The sequence below is a fragment of the Urocitellus parryii genome, chromosome 9 (genome assembly GCF_045843805.1).
Source record: "Urocitellus parryii isolate mUroPar1 chromosome 9, mUroPar1.hap1, whole genome shotgun sequence".
NCBI classification, from domain to species: Eukaryota; Metazoa; Chordata; class Mammalia; order Rodentia; family Sciuridae; genus Urocitellus; species Urocitellus parryii.
In genome coordinates, this window is record NC_135539.1 from 113320610 (window position 1) to 113330425 (window position 9816).

Here is a 9816-nt window from a genome sequence, read left to right on the forward strand (position 1 = left end):
CTATTGTTGTAGTATCTTGGTTTGTTTGAGGCACTTTCTTCCCTTGTTTTTTCATGATGTCTATGAGTCTTCCTCTCTTGCAGTGTAGACACGAGGTATGACAGTTTCTGCCCTATTGTCTTATAGTGTCCCTATATGTTACCAATACCTCACTTTTAAGGGAGAGATCAATATTACAGCACTCAATGTACCCAACATGCAGCCAGCCATATATCAGTAAGCTTCTATTTTTACATCTTGCTGTATTTTACTCATCAGAAATGATGAGTTCGGTTATCTTCAACCTTATAGTCAGTAGGTTTGCGTAATGATTTACAGTTTCTCATGGTAGAAGTGGGGCATGGGGGGTTGGCTGAGATGTTTATGAAGTAGGATATTAGAATATGGAGGCAGTAGATTATATGACACGTGAGAGTGTAATCATAAGAAGTTGGCTGTTAGTAGGAGAAACATGAGATAGGTAACCCCATGCAAGACTCCCTGTTACCTCAGCAACAGGATAACTGTTAGCTCCCCCAGTAGAGAAACCTCTGGTGCAGCCAGGGACCTTTATGATATCTTACCAGGTCCTTATTGTTGTCCCTTGATACAAGTGATGATATCCCAGTTTCGTGGTGGTGGCAGCCTCAAGCTTATATGTACCCTGATGTTAGGCTGTGGAGCCATGCTTTGGTGAACGAGGAACCCCAGTGTGGGGTGGCTCAACGCATATCTCTGGACCCTGGACAGGCCTCTCCTCCTGACCTCCTGGTGGCCTGTGGCGGGCCTCTCCTCCAGATCTATGGGCCACGATGTGGCAGTCATGTCTCTCTGGATCTCTGGGCCACGTGACACCAGGGGGTTCTTGTTTGGCTTTAAATGTCTCACTCCATTCTACCTTACATTATTTTCTTAAAATATATCATAAAAAACTAACATTGCCCTCTCAGATCCCTATGTTTTTTCATGCTATTCTCTCTCTTTTGAAGCCTCTTCACAAATTCCTAGAAGCTGACTGAGAAAGCCTTTTGCATATGTTAGACCCAGAGTTTAAATAAATCTCAACCTGATTAAATATCTAGAATCAGTTTTCCTTCTTCTACCAGTTAGAAAAATTTCTGCCTAGTAATTTGCCTAGCAGAAATCACGATGACTGTTTATCTGGTAATGATGACCTGAGAAAATCAAATGATTATTTACTTTTACAAGTATACTTCTTTGCACAGCAAGTAATACCTGCTATCTCAGGTTATAGTCCGTACCCATCAGTGTAGATTATTGTCTGTATTTTTCAAATCACAATGGCAGTTTATATCATTCTTCCCTAAGGAATATTTCTTATTTAAAGACATACAAAACAAGATGAGATTAAGGTATAATATTGTGATGTTTGTATAAGTTAAATATCAGCTAGTATAAAACACAGGTAATATTCTACCAGGTACATCCCTTGATTTGTTATTTCTTAATTTACATAAATAATCAATGCAATAATAGAACAGAAGATATTTTCTTTTCCAGAAAGAACAAAATGGCACAATACGTTGTCAAGACTTTTAATATTCCAGTGCAGTATTCTGTCCTTTCATCAATTAGGGAAATATGCATGCTTTTCTCTGACTTGCTGTTGTCTTGTTAGTGAATTAATCTGTTTAACCTTTGAGCCTCTACTATGTACCATGGAGAAGGCAATATGTAAAATAAATCAAGATGTCAATGCTGAGTTTAGGGAAAGACAGTGAGGAGAAAAATGTGGCCGGAGGAAGAGAGAAGTTAGAGCCTGCTAATTACATCTCACAGCCATATCCAAGGGGGATGCATGGTATACAATTGATGCCATTGATATTCTGCTCTCAGATTTTCTTAAAACTAAATATAAAAGTTAGGAATTATGAATTCAGGTCAAAGAATTTTTTCTAATTTTTTCTTTCTCAAAAAAAAAATGAGTTCTGCCATACTCATTTCTTCACAGCTGTGCCTCAGTAATTTCTGATTAGAATTGGACAGTTTTGAAAATTCTTCTCTATACTATTCATTTGATTTGTGATCTACTGTACATCCTAGCTAAGCTAGAATTGGACTGGACTTTAAGAATGATGGAATATGTAATAATCTCTATTTAAATTTTAGGTTTTAAGATATCTACCAAGCTTATTTTCTAATTAAATGACCAATGTGAGCACAGAGTACTTGAGTACTAAAAGAACTTCCAGATGATACATATTTAGTTGGCAGTTCTAACACTAAAAGCGTAGTTATAAAGTCTAATGTTCACTATTTACCACTATTCTTTCCTCATTAGGGAACTGAAAAATGATTTGTTTTGTGTCATATTTATTTCCATTTGAATCTTTATGGAAATCAATATTCAATGGCTTATGTTAATACTCTTTTAATAGACCTCCAATTCTAACTGAATGAACAATACAATCAAGAAAGCACACGGCTTCTAAGTTTATGTGGCATACATTGTGCATGGGCCTGAAGCAACAATATTAGATTAGATCCATTATCTACCAAGCACATATATAGAGGAAATGTAATACACTATGCCTGAATGAAATCTGAAAGATGGTTTAATTACTAATAACATGTCAACTCAGTGCAGTTAATTTTAATTTTCTCCTTCCTCCTCTGGTTTCTTTTTTCCTACTCTACTGGTCTTCCTTCTATTTATCTATAGTTTTAAAAATTATTTCTTTATACATATGCACAAAGGTGAAATGCACTTTGGTATATTCATGTATGCACCTAAGATAGTTTGATCAATTTCATTCCACCATTCCTCACATTTCCTGTTCCTCCTTCTTCCATTTCAATACTCTTCTCTACTTCACCAATATTTCTTGTATTTTCATCCCTCCTCACCTTTTTTCCTTATTTTTTTCTAGCTACTGCATTATGAGAGAAAACATTTGTTTTAGCTTTTTTGCTACTGCAACTGAAAGACCAGACCACAACAATGGTAGAGGAGGAAAAGTTTATTCAGAGGGCCTATGGTTTACAGCAGTCTGAGTCCACAGAAGGCTGGCTCCATTCCTTGGGGCTCAAAGAGAGGCAAAATATCATGGCAGAAGTGTGTGGCACAGAAAAGTCATTCACATGATGATCCGGAAGCAGAAAGAGACTCCATTCATCAGATACAAAATATATAATCCAAAGAAAAGCCTCCCCCAATAACCCAACTCCTCCAGACATAGCCTGTCTGCCTTCAGCCATCAATCTTTAATCCCATCAGGGGATGAATCACTGATTGAGTCAAGACTTTCATAACCCAACCATTTCTCCACTAAACCTTCTTGCATTATCTCACACATGAGCTTTTGGGGGACACTTCAAACCGTGACAACATTTGACCCTTGACTTTCTGAGTGTGCTTATTTCACTTAGCATGATGTCCTCCAGTTCCATGCTTTTACCAGCAAATGCATATCATCTTCTTTATAGTTGTTTTAAATTCCATTGTGTATATATGCCTCATTTTCTTTACCCACTCATCTGTGGAAAGGGTAAAGACTGCTTCCATAACTTGACTGTTGTGCATTGTGCTACTATAAACATGGATGTGGCCGTATCACTATAGCATGCTTATTTTAGTTCTTTTGGATAAGTAACAAGGAGTGGGATAGCTGATTCATACAATGGTTCTATTTCTAATTTTTTCAGGAATATCCATACTTCTTTCCAGAGTGGTTGCTTTACTTTACAGTCCAACCAGCAATATATGAGTATATCTTTCCCCCCACATCCTCTCCAGCATCTGTTGTTATTGTTTATAATCTTGATTATTGCCATTCTGATTTGAAATGAAATCTCAATGTAGTTTTGATTTGCATTTGCCTGCTTGCTAGAGATGTTGAACATTTTTTCATATATTTGTTGGCCACCTGTCTTTCTTCTTCTGAGAAACATCTGTTTACTTCTTTTTTCCATTTATTGGGGGGTTTTTTTGGTGTTAAGTTTTTAAATTCTTTATATGTACATTTAATATTAATCCACTAAAGAGCAAGTGGCAAGGATTTTCTCCCATTCTGTAGGCTCTCTCTCTCCACACACTTTTAACTGTTTTCTTTTCTGTGCAGAAGCTTTTTAATTTGATGCTGTCTCACTTATTGGTTCCTGGTTTTATTTCTTGTACTTTAGGAGTCTTGTTAAGGAAGTTGATGCCTGTGCCAATATATTGGAGTGTTGAGCTTATGTTTCTTCTAGCAGTTGTAGAGTTTATGGTCTAATTATTAGGTCTTTAAACCACTTGAGTTACAATTAATTTAAATTGTTTTTTACAATTAAACAGTCTGAAGGACAGTCTCTCCTGCATTTAATAAAGTAAATCTCCCCTACTGTGATTGGTTCTTTGCCATTACAAGTATATTGCATTGAAAGTAACAGAAAAGTCTAGAGTTAATGAAAAGAATAAAGACAAATGAGTGAAAATTTTTGCATGTATATGAAGACAATAATATAGTCCAGTATTATTCCAAACAAATATTTTGATGTGTAGATTGTTTTTAACAGGTTAAAGATATGCAATAAATGTTTTGCTACATGTCAGATCACCCAAAGTAGAAATGAAACATTTTTGGCTTTTATTTACAAATAAAAAAACGTTCAGCACAAAAAAAAATTAGATTCATCTCTTCCAGCAAGTCAACATTTAAGACTTTTTCATTCAATATATCCTTTCTAAAACTTATTTTAAGAGAGATTTTATGATGTGTTGAAATACAGTTCTTTTTTCTGCCCTTCATTTTCATTTCCTTAAGGGTTCATGATAAGACAGAATCCTTGATTAGAGAGAGACAAGAATTTTTTAAAATAAAACAAGCATTAATTATAGTCAATCTTATTATGATCTTAACCATTCAACATTTCATATACTGAATCATTTTTCTAATCAGGTACCAACAAGAGAAAGTAAACATACTTAGTAAATAAAACCAGTAGTTCTCTTTTAAAAACCCAATGCCAGGGCTGGAGTTGTAGCTCAGTGATAAAGTGCTTTCCTGTCATGTGCAAGGCACTGGGATTGATTCTCAGCACCACATATAAATAAATAAAAGAAATGACCATCAACACCTAAAAACATATTTTTAAAAAAACTCTAAAAAATCGAATAAAAAAAAGTAAATTAGTAAATTTGCTTTTATCTAAAAAAAACAACAAAAACATACAAAACAAAATACCAATGCCATTTACTTCTCCAACACTATTTTTTTATTTGTAACTTTTTCTGTTATTTTCTCTTATAAATTAGAAGCCAAAGATAACCAAAACATTTAAATAACATAAAAATTTTCCACCCTGATTTTATGATGTGTCTTATAAATGTTTTTCTCAGTTTTCAAATATCCAAATGTTGTTTTTAGGTAGTTCCTATAGATCATTATTAACAGTTGCTAAAATGGAACTACATGTAGTTTGCCATTACTTTAAAAAATATGTTTATTCTTAGTTGAACACAAAATATAATTTCCTTTTGTTTTTTGTTTTTTTTTTTTTTTTTTGAGCAGGGGGTGGAGGCGGTACTGAGGAATGAACTAGGGAGTATTCCACCTCTGAGCCACATCCCCAGCCCTATTTTTGTATTTTATTTAGAGACAGGGTCTCACGGAGTTGCTTGGCTGCCTTGCTTTTGCTGAGACTGCTTGAACTTGCTATCCTCCTGCTTCAGCCTCTGTATGTTAATTTTTGAATTTTTAAATATTGCACCTATAAATTGGATCATTTATCCAATTGTCAAAGTGCCACAAATAGCAAATAGCAAATAGCACTGGGGGCTCATACAACTCAGAGAGCTTGCTGAATTAAATAATACTTTCAGGAATTTTCTTACATAAAAAAAATGAGGAAAATACAAATCTGTTTTCCTTCCAATTGCTATAGACATTTTGTAGAACATATTCCTGAAATTATAACATGATGAATCTCTTGAATAACAATCTGATAGAAAGAAGCAAGTAGCCATGGGTGCAAGCCTCTCTTTACCTGTCTCTTGGAATACACCTTGGATACTTCAACTGCCCTCTGTCACACTGCACTCTTAAGTTCAGAGACCTTAACTGATGATGCTTCAGCTAAGTAAGTGTCCCTTCTGCAAAGAAATTCAATATACTCTCCATGGAAAATGTGTGGTCTATTATCAAAATCCCACTTCAAGAGTAAATTATACCTTTCCATTTAAAAAAAAAAAAGATAATGTGCAAGTTTCTGAAGGAAACAAAAAGAAAAAGAAAAAGAAGAAGAAAACTATCTTGATACATCTTGGTACTAACAGAAATAATTATGTTGTCTGCTCATGATTACCTAACAATTGCCCAGAATGGCAAATAAATTAGTTAGAATCAATATTCAAGTCAGAAAATACATTCAGATCCCCAGGAAACAGTGCACCCTTTACCTCTGTGGTCCTATATTTAGAGAAAGTATTCCCTGCCAGTCACTTAGTTTTATGCCATTAGGATATTCAAAGATAGCAATGAATTATTTTTTCAGAAATATTGACAGTCAACAGTATTCACTAAAATTATGCTTTTTCCTTTTTCTTCTTCAGAAAATTCACATAAAATATTCATGAGACAAACCATTGATTAATGAATAACTTGGTGGAAATGCAGAAACAAGCATGATTATTAGCAATGGCCAAACAACCTTTTGGCCTGATACCATCCAAAGCAGTTAAGAGTTTTCTCTTTTAAATTTCCAGTTAAGGAACAGGAAGATTTGATTGTTTTAAATTTGTTACCTTGCTCATTTCCACATGTATTAAAATAAAACAACAAAAATTAAAAGGATCAGGCTCTCCAACAAAATTATTTTATGATTTTTTTCATCATAAAAATATTGACATTTTAAGTTTCAAATAATAAAATATTTCAGAAAATTGGTTTTATTATATCCTTGTTTGCCTCCAGGATTATGTAACATTAAAGAATAACTTCTAAGATAAGTTAAAAAAAAAGATTCAGTTTTGCCAACACAGCATATCAATATGCCTGTAATACATTAACAAACATTTATTCAGTATTTTCAAGTATTTGTTGAATGCTTATACATTTGGCTAGGAGTGCTACAGATCATAAAAATGAAAGAATTATTTAAAAAGACTTTAGAATCACTATAAAATCGTTTTGAAAATGAGGTGAAGTGGAGCTATATAATTTAACATGTCATTGTTTTACAAAAAAAGAGATTTTAATTAAAATAAACTAAACATTGACTTATAGACCTCCTGCTATGATGGGTAGCTAACATCAGACCAGCACTTCTACCAAAGATTAGAAAATCTGGAAAACAGACAAAAAGCACATATTTCAAGGCAGCAGAGACCTTCAAGGAAGTCAATGGGCTGAAGTCCTGGAAAAGGTAATTTAGAGGAGTTCAACATTTTATGTGTCATTTTCCTCTTAGGGTGTTTGTTAATTGTCAGCTCAGCTAAAAGACCAAGAACAGAATGGACCTTAACTGGCATAGCGCAAGTAGAGTTTTCTATACTCTCATAGGTTTGAGTATAGAAAAACTGGAGTTTGGAGGCTGCTATAGTAACCAAGGCTTGAGGAACCAAGAAGTGAGAGGAGTGGGGAGGAGTATAAAAATGAGCGTGGTGCTCTGTTTTGGCTTTTCCCTCGAGGCAGCTGCTGATTCTTGATTGGTACAGAAAGAGAGAATTAAGGAGCTTAGAAAGTTGACTTAAAAGCTACACTGGGCAATCTACAGTCTCCCAGTTATATCATCATCAGTGTATAGGGAGATATATCCCCAACACAGAACACAGACACCAGAGCAACATTCTCAAGCCATCAATTGTTTAACTACAATGAAGTAAGAAATGAAAGTGGACGGATATCTCAAGATAGATATTCTCTCTCCTCTGAAGAGGAGCAAGCTTTTTACAAGTGAGCAACACAGAACTCCACTCCCCTGCAACTCCCTCAAACTGAGAATACCTTCATTTAATAATATATTATTTTTAAATATTAAAGTTTGGTCACTAGGAAAGACTGAACAAAAATCATTCCCTTCTCCCCAAACAACCCAAACAGTTCTAGTCACTCTCTCCCTCTACTCCCCACAAAAACAGGGAAGTAGTAGGGGCCCAAAGCTTTATATCTGAAATCTTGGCTCCTATAACATTGCTATATGCTCAACGTTGTAGGTCTATGTATTTCATTATCCAATACTTCCCCCATTTATAAGTTTAATTCCATACACACACACACACACACACACACACACACACACACACACCGCCATACACTCACTCTCAAGACACTTTTTTGTGTTTGTTGATAAATTATGAGGAATATGAACTAGGTGTGCACAGGGCTTCAGAAGGGCAGAGAAAAAGTCCTCATAACTGATGTTTAGGTGGGAAGGCAAAGAGACTATCTCAGTCAATCTGATTTGCCAGGGAAGAAAGCCTAATGTGCTGTCCACAGGACCAAACTTCAATACTAAATCAGGATCAGGGTAACCATTTGAACTAAGTAAACTGTCTAACGTATCTACATCCAAATCTGTAGATCTCTTTTGCTGCTGGGCTACTAACTGGCAAAAGTCCTGAGCAGCTCTCACAATATCTGCTTTTCCATCTTCTGGGGACAGCACCTTCACTGCCAAATGGCAATTTAAAACTTGATCATCTTTGTCATTACTATTTGCAAACCCCAGTGAGTATTTGGAACAATCTAGGCCCAGAAGTTCCTGCTGTTGTTTTAAAATTTCATCCATCAATCTGGAATTATTTCTTTTGAAAATACCTTGGTGGTCCTAGACGCTAATGTAGGAGATCCCCACAGCCATACACCACACCAGGATGCTCGCGACGTCCGAGAAGCTGGGCTCCTGCTCCTCCGCGGTGATCACCAGGCCCCTAGGTACAGGTAGCTTCTGCAGGGAACGGCCATCTGTGCGCCAGCGCAGCCGGGGGTGGGCGGCGGCTGGACCCGGCCCCCGCGCGGGAGCCGTTGGTGAAGGCGGTTGCTGCCTACTGCCAGGGGCTTGTGGAGCGCAAAGCCGAGGGGCGTTAGGACCGCGGCGGAGGCGGCACGGTAGCAGCGCCTCCAGATCCAGTTCCCGGTGCCCAACCAAAGCGGAGCCGGGAGGTGAGCGCGCGGTGCCGGCTGAGCAGCGCGTGTAGCAACCGCCACACCAGCTCCTGCAGCCCCGTCATACTCTTGTGGCGCTCGGGCGCCCACCCCTCCCTCCCACCGACACCCGCGGCGTGGTGGCTTTTTATCGTCCCCTGCTGCCGTCGCGGGCCACCACTCCGCGTCCCCCCACCCCCCGCTCCCGAACCCCTCTCCACTGCCAACACTTCACCTCGCCCCCGTCGCCATCTTCCTCCTCTGGTTAAGGGATTTTAATCCTTATAGGGATGCATTTTATTTTAACTGGAGGCAGAAGAATACTGAATGCCAAATATCTTTCAGGCATTGTGACAGATTTTAGAATACCAATATCAATTAGGCACAATCCCTGTTCTTGGGTAAGGGGATATTTTTCCAATGCTGCAGACTGGAATTCAGGTGGGAAACCATGATTGGCATCCAAGTCATATGTATATGTGATGTTGAGAAGCATCTAGGAAACTGATAGGCAGACTGCATTAGCTCCCTCTCCAAGATCTTAACAGATATTCATGCTTACAACAAAACACTAGACATGTGTGGTCTCCAAACACAATTTTCTCTGTCAGTAGCCTCGGAACACTGCACAAGGCTGTTTTTTGTGTGCATAGAATGTATATATTGCAAGAGCTAGACATTTGTCTAAGTGGCATGATACCTTTTGCTTTGTCCTGTGCAGTAGGCTTGTCAACTTGAGAGTATACCCTGAGGT

General features: G+C 37.3%; 1 pseudogene; it reads right to left on the reverse strand.

Moving 5' to 3' along the window:
• Positions 1–649: 649 nt before the first annotated feature.
• LOC144257016 (dehydrodolichyl diphosphate synthase complex subunit NUS1 pseudogene) lies at positions 650–9148 on the reverse strand (annotated as a pseudogene).
• Between the last annotated feature and the right edge of the window lie 668 nt (positions 9149–9816).